Here is a 15160-nt window from a genome sequence, read left to right as displayed (position 1 = left end):
AAATGTGGAATCTGGGTGGAGCTAAGAAACAGCAAGGGGCAGCTGTTTATAGGAGTTGTTTATAGGCCACCAAACAGTAGTGGTAGTGTGGGGCATGGTATTAATCAGGAGATTAGAGAAGCATGTAGCATGGGTATACAGTAATTATGGGTGACTTCAATCTGTACATAGACTGGGTAAACTTAATGAGCAGTAATGCTGTGAAGGATGAGTTTCTGGAATGTGTTAGGGATGGTTTTCTAGAGCAGTATGCTGAGGAACTGACTAGAGACCAGGCTATTTTAGATCTAGTATTACGTAATGAGAAAGTGCGAATTAATAACCTTGTTGTAAAAGAACCTTTAGGGATGAGTAACCATAATATGATAGAATTTTACATTATGTTTGAAAGTGAGGTAGTTCAATCTGAAGCCAGGATGTCAATTTTGAACAAAAGGAAATTATGAAGGTATGAGGGGCAAATTGGCTGAGGTACATTAAAAGATATGACAGTGCAAAGACAATAGATAATCTTCAAAGAATTATCACATCATTTACAGCAACTATACATTCCTTCAAGGCACAAAATCCCCAAAAGTAAAAGCAGCCAACTGTGGCTAACAAAGAAAGTTAAGGATTGTATAAAATTAAAACAACAGGCCTATAAAGTTGCCAGAAATAGTAGTAAACCTGAGGATTGGGAGGATTTTAGAATACAGTAAAGGAAGACTGTTATGACCAGGTGAGCAAGGTATCTAGGGGTCTTTTGCTGTCTTCACTTGGTCTTATTGTAACAGGGTTTAATTTTAAACACACTGTGTTTTGAGCTCCCCCTTTGGTGAATCCTTGTTCACCACTTTCCAGTTATAAAGCAATAAGCATAAACAGGCTTCTTCAGTCTAAAGAAGAAAAGTGAAATTTATTAAACCTTAAACTTAAACCCTAATACAGTTAATGCCTATGGATATATGACGCACCCACGCTAGCATGCACACACAATACACACATGCAAAGAGGGACAGAAAAGAGCTGAAGAAAAATAAAATGGAGAGGTTTGAGGCAATCTCTAACAGGGGGCGCTGTTTCTTGTTACTGTTTCTGTGTTTCAGCTTGCTGTAGAGTCCTTGATTGTCGACAGCTCTTACTTTTTGTTGGGGCCCAGTATTGTTCACTGTAGGAGACTTTTCTCTCTTGCAGTTCATATGTCTTCAATGAATTCCGAAGCTGGTGAGAGCAAGATGAGAGCAGACAGGAAAGACGTGTTCTCAGTCCAGGAGAACCTGCTGCTCCTCTACATGGGTCTTTATTGAGAAGGGGAGACAGTTTTTAAATTCCTCTAACAGAATTACTTCTCTGAGAGTCTCATAGCTGAACTGTATTTTTAAAGCCCACATTGGGCATAGTCAACATGGATTTATAAAAAGGAAATCATGTTTGACGAACCTGTTGGAGTTTTTTGAGGATGTTACAAACAGAATTGATAAAGGGGAGTTGGTGGACATAGTATATTTGGATTTTCAGAAGCCTTTTGATAAAGTCCCCCACAGGAGGTTGGTTAGCAAAATTAAAGCATTTGGGATCGGAGGTAATATACTGGCATGAATTAAGGATTAGTTAACAGGCAGAAAACAGAGAGCAGGAATAAACAGGTCATTCTCGCTTGGCAGGCTGTGACTAGCGGGGTACTGCAAGGATCAGTACTTGAGCTCCAGCCGTTCACAATATATATTAATGATTTGGATGTGGGGACCAAATGTAATATTTCCAAGTTCGCAGATGACACAGAACTAGGTGAGAATGTGTGTGAGGAAGATGCAAAGCAGCTTTAAGGGGATTTGGACAGACTTAGTGAGTGGGCAAGAACGTGGCAGATGGAATATAATGTGGAAAAATGTGAGGTTATCCATTTTGGTAGGAGGAATAGATGTACAGGTATAGCAAATAATTAGGAATGCTAATAGAATGTTATCGTTTATTGAGAGGGGAATTGAATACAAAAGTAGGGATGTTATGCTTCAGCTATACAGGGCATTGGTGAGACCACATCTGGAGTACTGTGTACAGTATTGGTCTCCTTCTTTAAGGAAGGATGTAAATACGTTGGAAGCAGTTCAGAGAAGGTTGACTAGACTGATACCTGGAATGGGCGTGTTGTCTTATGAGGTAAGGTTGGACAGGCTGTATCCGCTGGAGTTTAAAAGAGTAAGAGGTGACTTTATTGAAACATATAAGATCCTGAGGGGTCTTGACAGGGTGGATGTGGAAAGGATGTTTCCTTTTGTGGGAGAATCTAGAACTAGGGGTCACTGTTTAAAAATAACGGGTCACCCATTTAAGAGAGAGATGAGGAGAAATTTTTTCCTCTCATGGGCTTGTGAGTCTTTGGAACTCTCTTCCTCAAAAGGTGTTGGAAGCAGTCTTTGAATATTTTTAAGGCAGAGGTAGATAGATTCTTGATAAGCAAGGGGGTGAAAGGTTATTGGGGGTAGGCGGGAATGTGGAGTTGAAGTTACAATCAGATCAGCAATGATCTTATTGAATGGCGGAGCAGGTTTGAGGGGCCGAGTGGTCTACTTCTGCTCCTAATTCATCTGTTTGTATGTATTGCAGAACTAAGAACTAATTCACTACAGCCTATTATATGGATTAAAAAAAATATTTTTAAGTGCCAGTTTTACTGCCAATTATATAACTTTCATTCCCAAAGGATTGTCTATGTATGCTAATGAGAAGATTTCCTGCAAGCAAATTTTATAAATAAGAGTTTTGGAACTGTCAAAATAGGTCATTAAAATACACCAATTTAAAAAAAGCCCTAATCTTCCATAATGCAACAATATCTGTGAAACAGAAAATTGGACAGCAATTGCTAGGGTTATGTAAAGAATCTTTAAAATTCTAAAATACAAATTCTAAACAAAATGAAGTATCACTTTCCATTTAGCATATTTTATATGAAAGCGGGACCACCTTATTAACATATAGACAGTGACACGAAACTCATGTTATTTGTTTAATACCTATAAAGAAACACATAGTTTAAGTTGTGTTACAAGTCAGGAATACATCAAGCAGTTGAGATAATGCGACAAGCTGCAAAAGTGAAGCCTGTAAAGTTTATCAATGTCATTCAATGCAATCAATGTATTACTGCTTTGCAACATCCTCTTACCTGTGTTATTTTATAAATAGCATGTTTAGAATTTTATTGGTAAATTCCCAAGTTAACAGTTACAATTAACAGTTGTACTGGCCTATATTATACAGAATCATTGAGTGATATATTGATTCCATTTCAAATAGATGACAGGATACCATGACTGTAGTGCTTTTCTACCATGAAATACAAACAGTGGGAAATAATTTTTGAGTTGTCAGTAACTTTCATGTCAATTTACTGCTGATCAGAAAGCAGTTCTTTAAAGTGTAAGGGTCGTTTTAGTGGAATAGCGATCAATTTATACTTTCCCTTAGTGATAAATGATTGAAGACTATGAAATAATAACAACTTTGACCATTTTTCTAAGATGAATTAAGGTAGTTGGTTATTTTCCAATGTTTGAAATTTGCTTGCCATCAAGACTGCAAATTACAATAAAATCAGTGTTTATTTCTGTGGACACATTTGATCCTATTGGGCCCATTTTAACCTGTTCCCTCAGCTGGTAACAGCCTTAAAACCACAGTGCTGCACTTACCATCCATTATTGCTTTGATCCCTCCTGCTGCCATTTTCCTTGGGGCCTTTATTGGTGTGGCCCTGGTGTCAGCCAGAAGCAGGCAGGAGTCTCATTAATATTTTTAAATCAGGGTCGTCTAATGCCAATAGGATCCAGCACCATTTTCACTCGCCAAAAAGAAAGTAGTGCAATAGGAATAAAGCAGCAATTGGAACCACTATTTAAAGGGACACCTGCAAGCACTCAGATAATAGTAACTGTGCAATTTACTTTGCTGAATTTCTTTATGTCTTTGAATTCAAATTGGCTGATTTGCACTCTGATGTTTTCTGAATGTTCAAGAAACCTAGAGTTCAAGATGGGAGTCAACCTGGCCACGCTATGCTGGTTACAGGAACAGGAGCAGCAGGTCAATAAATCTCAAGTAGCTGCAGTTGGGACTCTGTGGACAACATACCGAGGACACTAGGCTGCTCACAGGTGTTTTTACCCTGCCTATAGGGTCTATAGGCCCATAATCAGTTACCTTCAGTTTTCTATGGAGTAGTATAACAGGAGGTTAAGCTTCTCTATGGAGCTGTGCAGCCTCTCATAGCTGGACATACAACCTATTCTCCTAGCATTGCCTGTGGTGGTAAAAATGATTATGAACCTTAATTTCTTTTGCCTCATGCATTTTCCTGGCTGCAGCAGTAACATCAGTCACATTAATTAATTTGCAGTCCATGTCTGCCTTAAGAATGTCATTGATGCTGCCTTTGCCAAGGCCAATTATTTTATAATAGTTCCATGGATGCCAGCAGTCAGCAGGAAAGGGCTATAGGCATTGCTGCTATAGCAGGCTTCCTACAGGTTCCAGCTGTGGTTGACTGCACCCATATAGCTATAAAGACACCTTCCAATCAACCAGCAGCCTTCATGAACAAAAAACGCTACCATTCCCTCAATATTCAGATGATGAGTGATGATCGGCAATGATTTACAGAGGTCTGTACCTGATTTCCTTGCAGCTGTCATGATGCCTTCGTACTCTACTAGTCCACCATCTCCACATTTTTTTTACCCAGTGTAGCAAGTCAGAAGTTGGCTATTTGGGGACAAAGGCTACGGTCTACACACATGGCCCATGACACCTCTATGTAACCTGTGCTCACCTGCTGAATGGAGATACGATCAGAGCCATGGTACCACTAGAGCTATCATACAGTACACTATCAGACTGTTCAAATAGCACTTTCACTACCTGGGCAGGTCTGGGGACTGTCTGCCATACAGCCCACCAAGAGTCTCCCACATTGTGGTTGTGCGCTGCATTCTGGAAAACCTTCCTGCACAATGGGATCAAAACATGGACCCTGCACAGCAAGACTTTCCACAATCTGATGAGGAAAACCCCAATGAAAGTGAGGAGAGACCAGACTCAGGGGTACGGCAGCATCAGCTTGCAGCCTGATGTCTTTGTCAACAGTTGACTGACCAATACTTCAGCTGATCTACACGTCCCCCTCACCCTACCACCCACAATCATACCCCAGTACCACCTCAGTACCAGTCCTCCCAACCCGCAATAAAGATCTTGCAACCTCTGATCTACTTTCATGTAGATGACACCCTGCTTTGCATGTTCATTAGCTGCTTCTTTTCTCATTCATTTATGGGATGTGAGCATCACTGACAATGACTTGTTGTCCATTCCTAATTGCTGTGAGAAGATGGTGGTGATGAGTCGCATTGTTGAACTGCTACAATCCATGTGGTGCAGGAGCACTCACAGTGCAGTTAGGGAGGGAGTTCCAGGTTTTTGACCCAGTGACAATGAAGAAATGGCAATATAATTCCGAGTCAAAATGGTGTGTGACTTGATGGGGAAGGTGGTGGTGCTCCCATGCATCTGCTGCCCATGTTCTTCTAGTTAGTTGAGGTCGCAGGTTTGAAAGGTGCTGTTGAAGGAGGCTTGTTGGGTTGCTGCAGTACATCTTATAGATGGTAGGTGGTGGAGGGAGTAAGTACCACTTGATAGCACTGTCGATGACACCTTCCATCACTTTGCTAGTGATTGAGAGTAGACTGATGAGATGGTAATTGGCTGGATTGGATTTGTCCGGCTTTTTGTGGACAGGACATACCTGGGCAATTTTCCATGTTGTTGGGTAGGTGCCAGTGGTGTAGCTGTGCTGGAACAACCTGGTTAAGGGCACAGCTGGTTCTGTAACACAAGTCTTCAGTACTATAACCGGGATGTTGTCAGGGCTCATAGCCTTTGCTGTATCCAGTGCCTTCAGCCGTTTCTTGATATCATGTGGACTGAGTCGAATTGGCTGAAGACTAGCATCTATGATGCTGGGAATCTCAGGAGGAGGCTAAGATAGATCATCGACTCGGCACTTCTGCTAGTTTTTAATTGTCCGCCAGCGTTTACAACTGGATGTGGCAGGACTGCAGAGCTCAGATCTGATCTGTTGGTTGTGGGATCGCTTAGCTCTGTTTATACTATGCTGCTTCTGCTGTTTAGCATGCATGTAGTCCTATATTGTAGCTTCACCAGGATGACACCTCATTTTTTGGCATACCTGGTGCTGTTCCTGTCATGCTCTTTTACACTCCTCATTGAACCAGGGCTGGTCCCCTGGCTTGATAGTTATAGTAGAGTGAAGGATATGCTGGACCATGAGGTTACGGTGAATACAATTCTGCTGCTGCTGATGGCCCACAGTTTTGAGCTTCTAGAAATGTCACGAATCTATCGCACAACACAATGGAGGTTGTCCTCATTGTGAAGATGGGTCTTCATTTCCAGAAGGATGTAAGGTGGTCACTCATAGCAATACTGACATGGACAGAGACATCTGTGACAGGTAAATTGGTGAGGACGAGGTCAAGTAGGTTTTCCCCTCCTGTTGGTTCTCTGACCTCCTGCCGCAGGCCCATTCAAGCAGATATGTCCTTCAGGACTAGGCCAGTAGCAGTGCTGATGAGCCAGTCTTGGTAATGGACATTGAAGTCCTCACCCAGAGTGCATTCTGTGCCCTTGCTACCCTCAGTGCTTCTTACAAGTGGTTTTATAATATGGAGGACCACTCATTTATCAGCTGAGGGTGGGCAGTAAGTGGTTTCCTTGCCTATGTTTGACCTGATGCCATTAGACTTCATTAGGAATGGTGATGGAGGAGTCTGGGACATTGGGTGTAAGGTATGATTCGGTGAGTATGACTATTTCAGACTGTTGGGACAGCTCTCCTAATTTCAGGCCAAGTCCCCAGATGTTAGTGAGGAGGACCTTGCAGGGCCAACTGGGCAGGGTGTGTGTTTGTCCTTTCTGGTGCCTAGTTTGATGTCAGGTGGTCCAGTTTATTCTTATTTGACTTTTCTATAGCGGTTTTATACAACTGAGTGGCTTGCTAGGCCATTTCAGAGAGTAGTTAGGAGTCAACCACATTGCTGTGGATCTGGAGTCACATGTAGGCCAAACCAGGTAAGGACAGCAGATTTCCTTCCTTGAAGGACATTAGTAAACAAGATGGTTTTTAATGACAATCTGGTAATTTCGTGATCATAATTATTGAGAGTAGCTTTGAATTGCAGATTGCCACTGGTGGAATTCCAGCTGCTGTGGTGGGATTTGAACTCATGTTCCCAGAGCATTAGTCCGGGCCTCTGAATAAGTAGTCTAGTCACATTATCACTATGCTACTGTCCCCTGCAGGCACCATTGTACAGACAAAGCTGGAAAGTCAAAAGCTGTAATTTTCTGAATGTATTTTTTTAAACAAGACCCAGAACATCATATTTCTACCCATCTGCTTTTCTTAAGTGACTTCTTGGTTATTCTACCACTCCTATGAAGTTCTCCCACAGTGGTTTCAGCATGGTGGCAGAAGGCAGTTGATGGTCAGATGGATGCTGTTGTAATACTAGTGGTCAGCAATCTTTCTGGGTTCAGGCCTGAGAAGTGGCAACTGCAGCATCTCACAGCCACTGGGCCAATAACCCAACTGAATTCCTGGCACCAAGGCAGACATTAATTAATGAGATGTACTGACATCCTGAGAGAGGGCAACATGTGCCACTCCCATTAAGCCACTGAATGTTGAAATGCAAAACAAAGGGACAACTTATGCCAAATAAAATTTTCAGGAAAGCTCCCTCAACTCTCCAGAGATACCCCAATGATTGACTAATTGCATATGAGTGCCCCTTTAAATATTGCTGCAAATGTCCTTTACTGCCAATATTACTGGCAGGTGAGCATTGAGTGTTCACCATGCTAAAGGTCATGAAAATGCCATCAGGTAAAATGAGACATAAGACTCTAATTTATACACTTTAATGAGACTCCCACCTGTTAAGCTGGGAGTTCTGGCCACCAAAGTCTAGGCCCCAATCAAAATGGCAGCAGGCAGAGTAACAGCGGCAATGGGATAGAATGTGCTGCTCCACTATTTTCATTGTGCTACCAACCATTTCTGTCAGATGGAGGGATGATAATTGTTTCCATTATATCAAAATAAGCTTAGTACAGGGATCTTCATTGCAGCCTATTTATATTTCAAACTGTTTAAGTTCTTTGACTGGATTTAAAGGAACAGCCACTAAACCAAAACTAGACAAGTGTACCTAATTTTTGCCTAAAGCCTGCTTACCTGGATACTCATATAACACCTTCATTTCAAGCTGACCAATTGCGCCACCCTCACTGAAAAGGGAGTGCAGAAGGGAATGATGGCAACAGGAAGAACAACATTATTCTATACACCTTTGGCTTGTGATACTTGAGTAGCTATATTGCTTCTTGGCCTTTTGGCTAAGATCAAGTGTAGTATCTGTTCTTATCAGTACCTACTTGGAAGAGGAGAAACCATGATCAGTAGCTTTTGATCCTGGGTAGGCTCTGAGTGAAATGGCTATAACCAATCTTCAAGCTTCAGGCCAGGGAGTGCAGAACACCGATTGGGTGGTCGTGAAGGACAAGGAAGGAGATGCACCAGTCGATCGCACCTTATTCATCAAGAAAATCCTCATCGATTGCTGTGGATTTCAAGCTACGGACATCTTCTGCCTGCAAGATTTCCCCAGCGGTGGATATTTCGATGTGACGTTCAAGAATGTGGCGGGATGCATCAAGTTCCTGAAGGCATTCAAGGAGAAAGGGGACCGGGCGCCACTGTCCATCCTCACAGTGGAGCCGCTCTTCACACTTCCGTCACGATGTGACCAGGTGATGACAATTCACCTCTACAACCCCCATGTTCCTGTGGTGGATGTACTCAGGTTCCTCGCCAGGTATGTCGAGGTGGCTGGCAGCAGCACTGATGTCAGGGACCCGTTTGGGATTTGGACCAGCAAGCAGCAGGTCAAGGTGACCTCGAAGGTTGATGCCAATGGAGCCATTATCCACCCTCCCTCCAGCTTCGCTATCGGGGGAAGTTGAGGCTTCTTGGTCTATGGAGGGCAGCCCAGAGTTTGTCGCACCTGTGGCAAATCTGGTCACGTGACAACTAACTGCAGCATGGTTGTCTGCAAGAACTGCAAGGAGGAAGGCCATCAGACCATGGACTGTAAGCAGACTAAGTGTTGCAACTTGTGCGGTGCGGCAGGACAACTCTACAAAACCTGCCCCAAATGCTGCCTCAGTTATACTCAGGCGGCAGGGTCCAAGGAAAAGCCAGGAGAAGATACGACGAAGGCGTCCAGTGCTGGAAACGAGATAAGCAACCTTCTCCGCAGCAAGGAAAGTATACCAGAGAAGGAGAAGAAAGGGGAGGCAGCTGAAACCAGCGACCCAGCACTTACTCTGCGCCCGGAAAACCCTCCTCCACAGACAGAATCAATGGAAGAGGAGGCAGCAGATGGACAAACGGGTCAGTGGTAAGTGGTACAAAGGAAAACCACAAAGAAAAGACCTCCAAAAGCGGAACAGGCCACCACCCAAAGCAGTGGCAAGAGGAGGTTACCATCTGAGACAGACGACAGCAGCTCCTCTTCACTGGACGGGGGAATGCTGGAACGATGGCCCCTTCAAAAGAGGCAGCAGAACTCAAAGGAGCTGAAAGATAAAGCTCCCCAGCCCCGGGCACTGGAAGCTGTGATGCGCCCGGCGTGCCCCAACCCCAAAGCGCCTCACCTAACGACATGGCCAGCGCTTCCCAGCTCCGGAACACTGAGAGCAAAGACACATCTGGCACACCTCAGCTCCGGGAAGCCGGGAGCAGTGATGTTTTCGAGGAGGAACAGAAGGGAACAGCAGAGGACAGCCCAATCCTTGCTGTCTACAAGAACCGCCCCCCCGATGTCACCCCAGCGGAACAAACCCTGCATGAAAAACCAGGAGGGGTTTCTGAGCCCAACGAACGTGAAACAGCTTGCTCACACAATGGGTACGCATGAACATCCCGAAGGACTGGGACTAACAAGGACAAATGGTATGGGAAGCAACAACTAACGTTAAAAAAATGGGTATAAGAATTGCTTCAATTAATGTGCGTAGCATTAAATCCACTACACGATGTGTTTCAACCTTGGACTACCTCGCCAAGGTCAAAGTCAACCTACTGTTTCTGCAGGACTGTGGAATACCACCCCTCAGCACCTACAGGCAGTGGTTGCAATGGTGGTCCCACGGGCCATCGATCTGGTCAGGGGGAAACGATTGCCGTTCCTCCGGCCTGGGTATTCTGCTGCGGGGAGGTAACTTCACCATCTCCGAAGTTAAGGAGGTGGTGGGCGGTCGCCTCCTCGTAGCAGATGTAATGTACAACAACGCTCTGCTCCGGTTGATCAACGTGTACGCCCCGGTTCAATGCAGCGGGCGGCTGACCATCTTCCAGCAGCTCCCACTGCTACTGGTGATGTCCAGGCCGGTCATCCTCGGCAGTGACTTCAACTGCATCATTGATGCAGCTGGACGATCCTGCAGAGACGACAGCAAACTGGACGCTATGTCCAGATTCCTAATAGAAACAGTTAAAGATGCCAAACTGCACGACGTCTTCAGCAAACCAGACACATGGTCAAGATCGGATGGGTCTGCCCGTTCCAGGATTGACTTCCTGTTTGTGTCCCGTGCTGTCGCGGTCGGATCCACCGACGTCAAGCCGGTGTTCTTCTCCGAACACTGCCTCTTACTGGCCCACTGTCACTTACAGGACGACCAGCAGGTTGGCAGGGGGACATGGAAGCTCAATGTTACACTGCTAACCCCAGAGAACGTTGAGCAACTCAAAAGGCTTTTTAGTTTTGGTTGCAGCAGCTTTGACAGAAGCGGAGGTACGGAGCGAACTTGCAGCTGAGAGGTCAGTTTCAGTGTAAGTTAAAAGTGAATTCCCTTTTGTTTTTGGAGGACCAGGGGACTGCTGGGTAAGTAAAAACTATATATTTGGGCGGTGGCTGTACCTGAGACACTACACGTGTAGTGTCTCCCACCCACCCTCCTCCTCTAACCAAAAAAAAAGGACTCTGGTGTGTTGATAAGGTAAGCTTTTTATTTAAAAAGTTCTGTCCGTCGGATTGCTAAGCTAACAAGTTTTGACTTTTTTTTTTGGTTTTTCAGTAGATTTGTTGGGAATTTAGAATAGTGGGAATGGAGGTTAAGGCAGTTGTATGTTCCTCCTGCAGAATGTGGGAGGTAAGGGTCGCCAAGAGTGTCCCTGCTGACTGCATTGCGGGAAGTGCACCCAACTCCAGCTCCTCGAGAACCACGTTAGGGAATTGGAGCTGGAGCTGGATGAACTTCGGATCATTCGGGAGGCGGAGGGGGTTATTGAGAGGAGTTATGGGGAGGTAGTCACACCTCAGGTAAAAGAAGTAGGTAGATGGGTTACCGTCAGGGGAAGGAGAGGGAACCAGCAGGCAGTGCAGGGATCCCCTGTGGCCGTTTCCCTCAACAACAGGTATATTGTTTTGGATACTGTTGCGGGGGACGACTTACCAGGGGTAAGCAATGGGGTACAGGTCTCTGGCACAGAGTCTGTCCCTGTTGCTCAGAAGGGAAGGGGGAAGATGAGCAGAGCATTAGTCATTGGGGACTCCATAGTTAGGGGAACAGATAGGAGGTTCTGTGGGAACGAGAGAGACTCACGGTTGGTGTGTTGCCTCCCAGGTGCCAGGGTTCGTGATGTCTCGGATCGTGTTTTTGGGATCCTTAAGGGGGAGGGGGAGCAGCCCCAAGTCGTGGTCTAATGGGAAGATTCTTGGTAGTGTCGATGAACAGAGAGGTCTTGGTGTCCAGGTACATAAATCCCTGAAAGTTGCTACCCAGGTTTAGTTTAGTGTAGTTCAGAGATACAGCACTGAAACAGGCCCTTCGGCCCACCGAGTCTGTGCCGACCATCAACCACCCAGTTATACTAATCCTACTCTAATTCCATATTCTTACCACATCCCCACCTGTCCCTATACTTCCCTACCACCTACCTATACGAGGGGCAATTTATAATGACCAATTAACCTATCAACCTGCAAGTCTTTTGGCATGTGGGAGGAAACCGGAGCACCCAGAGGAAACCCACGCAGACACAGGGAGAACTTGCAAACTCCACACAGGCAGTACCCAGAATTGAACCCGGGTCGCTGGAGCTGTGAGGCTGCGGTGCTAACCACTGCGCCACTGTGCCGCCCATTTTAATAGGGCTGTTAAGAAGGGGGATCGAGTTTCGGAGCCACGAGGTCATGCTGCAGCTGTACAAAACTCTGATGAGGCCGCACCTGGAGTATTGCGTGCAGTTCTGGTCACCGCATTATAGGAAGGATGTGGAAGCTTTGGAAAGGGTGCAGAGGAGATTTACTAGGATGTTGCCTGGTATGGAGGGAAGGTCTTACGAGGAAAGGCTGAGGGACTTGAGGTTGTTTTCGTTGGAGAGAAGGAGGAGGAGAGGTGACTTAATAGAGACATATAAGATAATCAGAGGGTTAGATAGGGTGGATAGTGGGAGTCTTTTTCCTCGGATGGTGATGGAAAACACGAGGGGACATAGCTTTAAGTTGAGGGGTGATAGATATAGGACAGATGTTAGAGGTAGTTTCTTTGCTCAGAGAGTAGTAGGGGCGTGGAACGCCCTGCCTGCAACAGTAGTAGACTCACCAACTTTAAGGGCATTTAAGTGGTCATTGGATAGACATATGGATGAAAATGGAATAGTGCAGGTCAGATGGTTTCACAGGTCGGCGCAACATCGAGGGCCGAAGGGCCTGTACTGCGCTGTAAAAAAAAAGGGATTACAAAGGTTGGAGGACCGTGAAACCCCTCTTTGAGTCTCCAATTCACTGGTGGGAAGCGATTAAGGAGAACGTCAAGAGGTTCTTTATCTCCAAAGGTATTCAGAGGGTGAGAGAGAGACAGAGGGAAATGCCCGACTCCAGAAAAGCATGCAAAATCTGCTCCGGCTGCAGTCGATGGGGGTCGAGGTCAAGGAGGACCTCCAAGAGTTGAAGAGCCAGCAGGCCTCGCTCTTTGCCACGGAGGCCTCCAAGATCATCTTCCGGCCCAGAGTCCGCTCCATTGAGCAGGATGAGACGTGCTCGCGTTACTTCTTCCAAAAGGTACACAGAGAGAGCTCTGTTATCAGCAGCCTGAACGAAGAAGATGGCTCGGTAACGTCTTCGCAGTCCGACACACTAAGGATCAGCAAATCCTTTTATGCTGGGCTGTATGACGCGAAGCTCACAGACAGCAGAGCCTCCCAGTCCTTCCTGTCATCTATCACAGAGGTCTTAGCATGAGGGAGATACTGGACAAGCCGCTAACTCTGGACGAGCTGACAAAGGCCGTCGAGTCCTTCGAGACGAGTAAATCTCCCGGAAGCAATGGCTTACCGATTGAGTTGTATTCGGCCCTGTGGGACTGGGTCGGCCCAGACCTGCTGGAAGTATACGAGAGTATGCTCCTGACCGGCAGCATGTCAGAATCCATGAATCCGTCATCACCCTCATCTACAAGCGGAAGGGGGAGAGGGCAGAAAAGAGAAATTGTCGGCCCATCTCACTGCTTAATGTTGACGACAAGATTCTGTCCAAAATCATAGCCAGTCGAGTCAAGTCTGCTCTGGAGTTGGTGATCCACCCTGATCAGACCTGTACTGTACCCGGCAGGAAGATCTCCGATAGTCTCGCGCTACTCAGGGAAACGATCGCATATGTATGGGACAGGAGGGTGGACACCTGTCTCATCAGCCTGGACCAGGAGAAGGCTTTTGACAGGATATCGCACACCTACATGATGGACGTGCTTTCTAAAATGGGATTTGGGGAGGGAATCTGCAATTGGATCCAACTGCTCTACACAAACATCAGTAGCGCAGTCTCAATCAATGCATGGGAATCAGACAGTTTCCCGATCCAATCTGGAGTCATTCAGGGCTGTCCTCTCTCCCCGGTCTTGTTTGTTTGCTGTATTGAACCCTTTGCTGAGTCTATTAGGAAGGATGCGAGCATAAGAGGGGTGACAATCCCAGGCAGCGGAGGCACTCAGGTTAAAACCTCCCTGTACATGGATGACGTCGCCGTCTTCTGCTCGGACCCGCTGTCTGTGCGCAGACTGCTGAGCATCTGTGACCAGTTCGAACTGGCCTCGGGAGCCAAAGTTAACCACGGCAAAAGCGAGGCCATGTTCTTTGGGGACTGGGCTGACCGATCCTTTGTCCCCTTCACCGCCAGGTCAGATTACCTGAAGGTGCTGGGGATATGGTTTGGAAGGGATGGGGCGTGCAGCAAAACCTGGGAGGAGCGAGTAGCCAAGGTACAACACAAGCTGAGCATGTGGGGGCAGCAATCTCTCTCTATTGTGGGTAAGAACCTGGTCATCAGGTGCGAGGCACTCACGTTGTTGCTGTACGTGGCGCAGGTCTGACCCATAACCCACTCCTGCGCTGTGGCAGTCACCCGAGCCATTTTCCGCTTCATCTGGGGATCCAAAATGGACTGGGTCCGGAGGGACACAATGCTCAAACCTCTGGATAAGGGCGGGAAAAATGTACCCAACATCGCCCTCATCCTGATGACGACCTTTGTGTGCGGCTGCATCAAGCTGGGTGTAGACCTCCAGTACGCAAACTCCAAGTGTCACAATGTGCTGAGGTTCTATCTGTCCCCGGTGTTGCAAAGGATGGGCCTGGTCATATTGCCGTCGAACGCTCCATCCAGTTGGACTGTGCCGTACCACCTATGCTTCGTGGAGCATTCTCTGCGGAAAAACACCTTTGACCACCGATCCATCAGGCATTGGTCTGCACGGAATGTCCTCAAGGCCCTGCAGGAAAAGGAGACGGTGGATCCTGTCGGATGGTTCCCCGAGCAGACCGCCAAAGTCATTTGGCGGAATGCCTCATCACCAGAACTTTCAAACAAGCACAAAGATGTAGTTTGGCTGGTGGTGAGCAGAGCCCTCCCCGTCAGATCCTTCCTGCACGCCCGAAGTCTCACTCCCTCCGCACAATGCCCTCGCGGTGGCTGCGGTGGGCAAGAGACGGTTGCCTACCTCCTTCTGGAATGTGTCTTTGCAAAGCAGGTGT

The 15160-nt window shown here is 46.4% G+C and overlaps 1 pseudogene; it reads left to right on the top strand.

Annotated features, from left to right (window-relative positions):
• The first annotated feature begins 8440 nt into the window (after positions 1-8440).
• LOC137368105 (U2 spliceosomal RNA) lies at positions 8441-8532 on the top strand (annotated as a pseudogene).
• Positions 8533-15160: the final 6628 nt, after the last annotated feature.

Source organism: Heterodontus francisci, chromosome 3, assembly GCF_036365525.1.
Source record: "Heterodontus francisci isolate sHetFra1 chromosome 3, sHetFra1.hap1, whole genome shotgun sequence".
NCBI lineage: Eukaryota > Metazoa > Chordata > Chondrichthyes > Heterodontiformes > Heterodontidae > Heterodontus > Heterodontus francisci.
The sequence above is the reverse complement of the archived record's forward strand: the minus strand, read 5'-3'. Positions and strand labels throughout refer to the sequence as shown.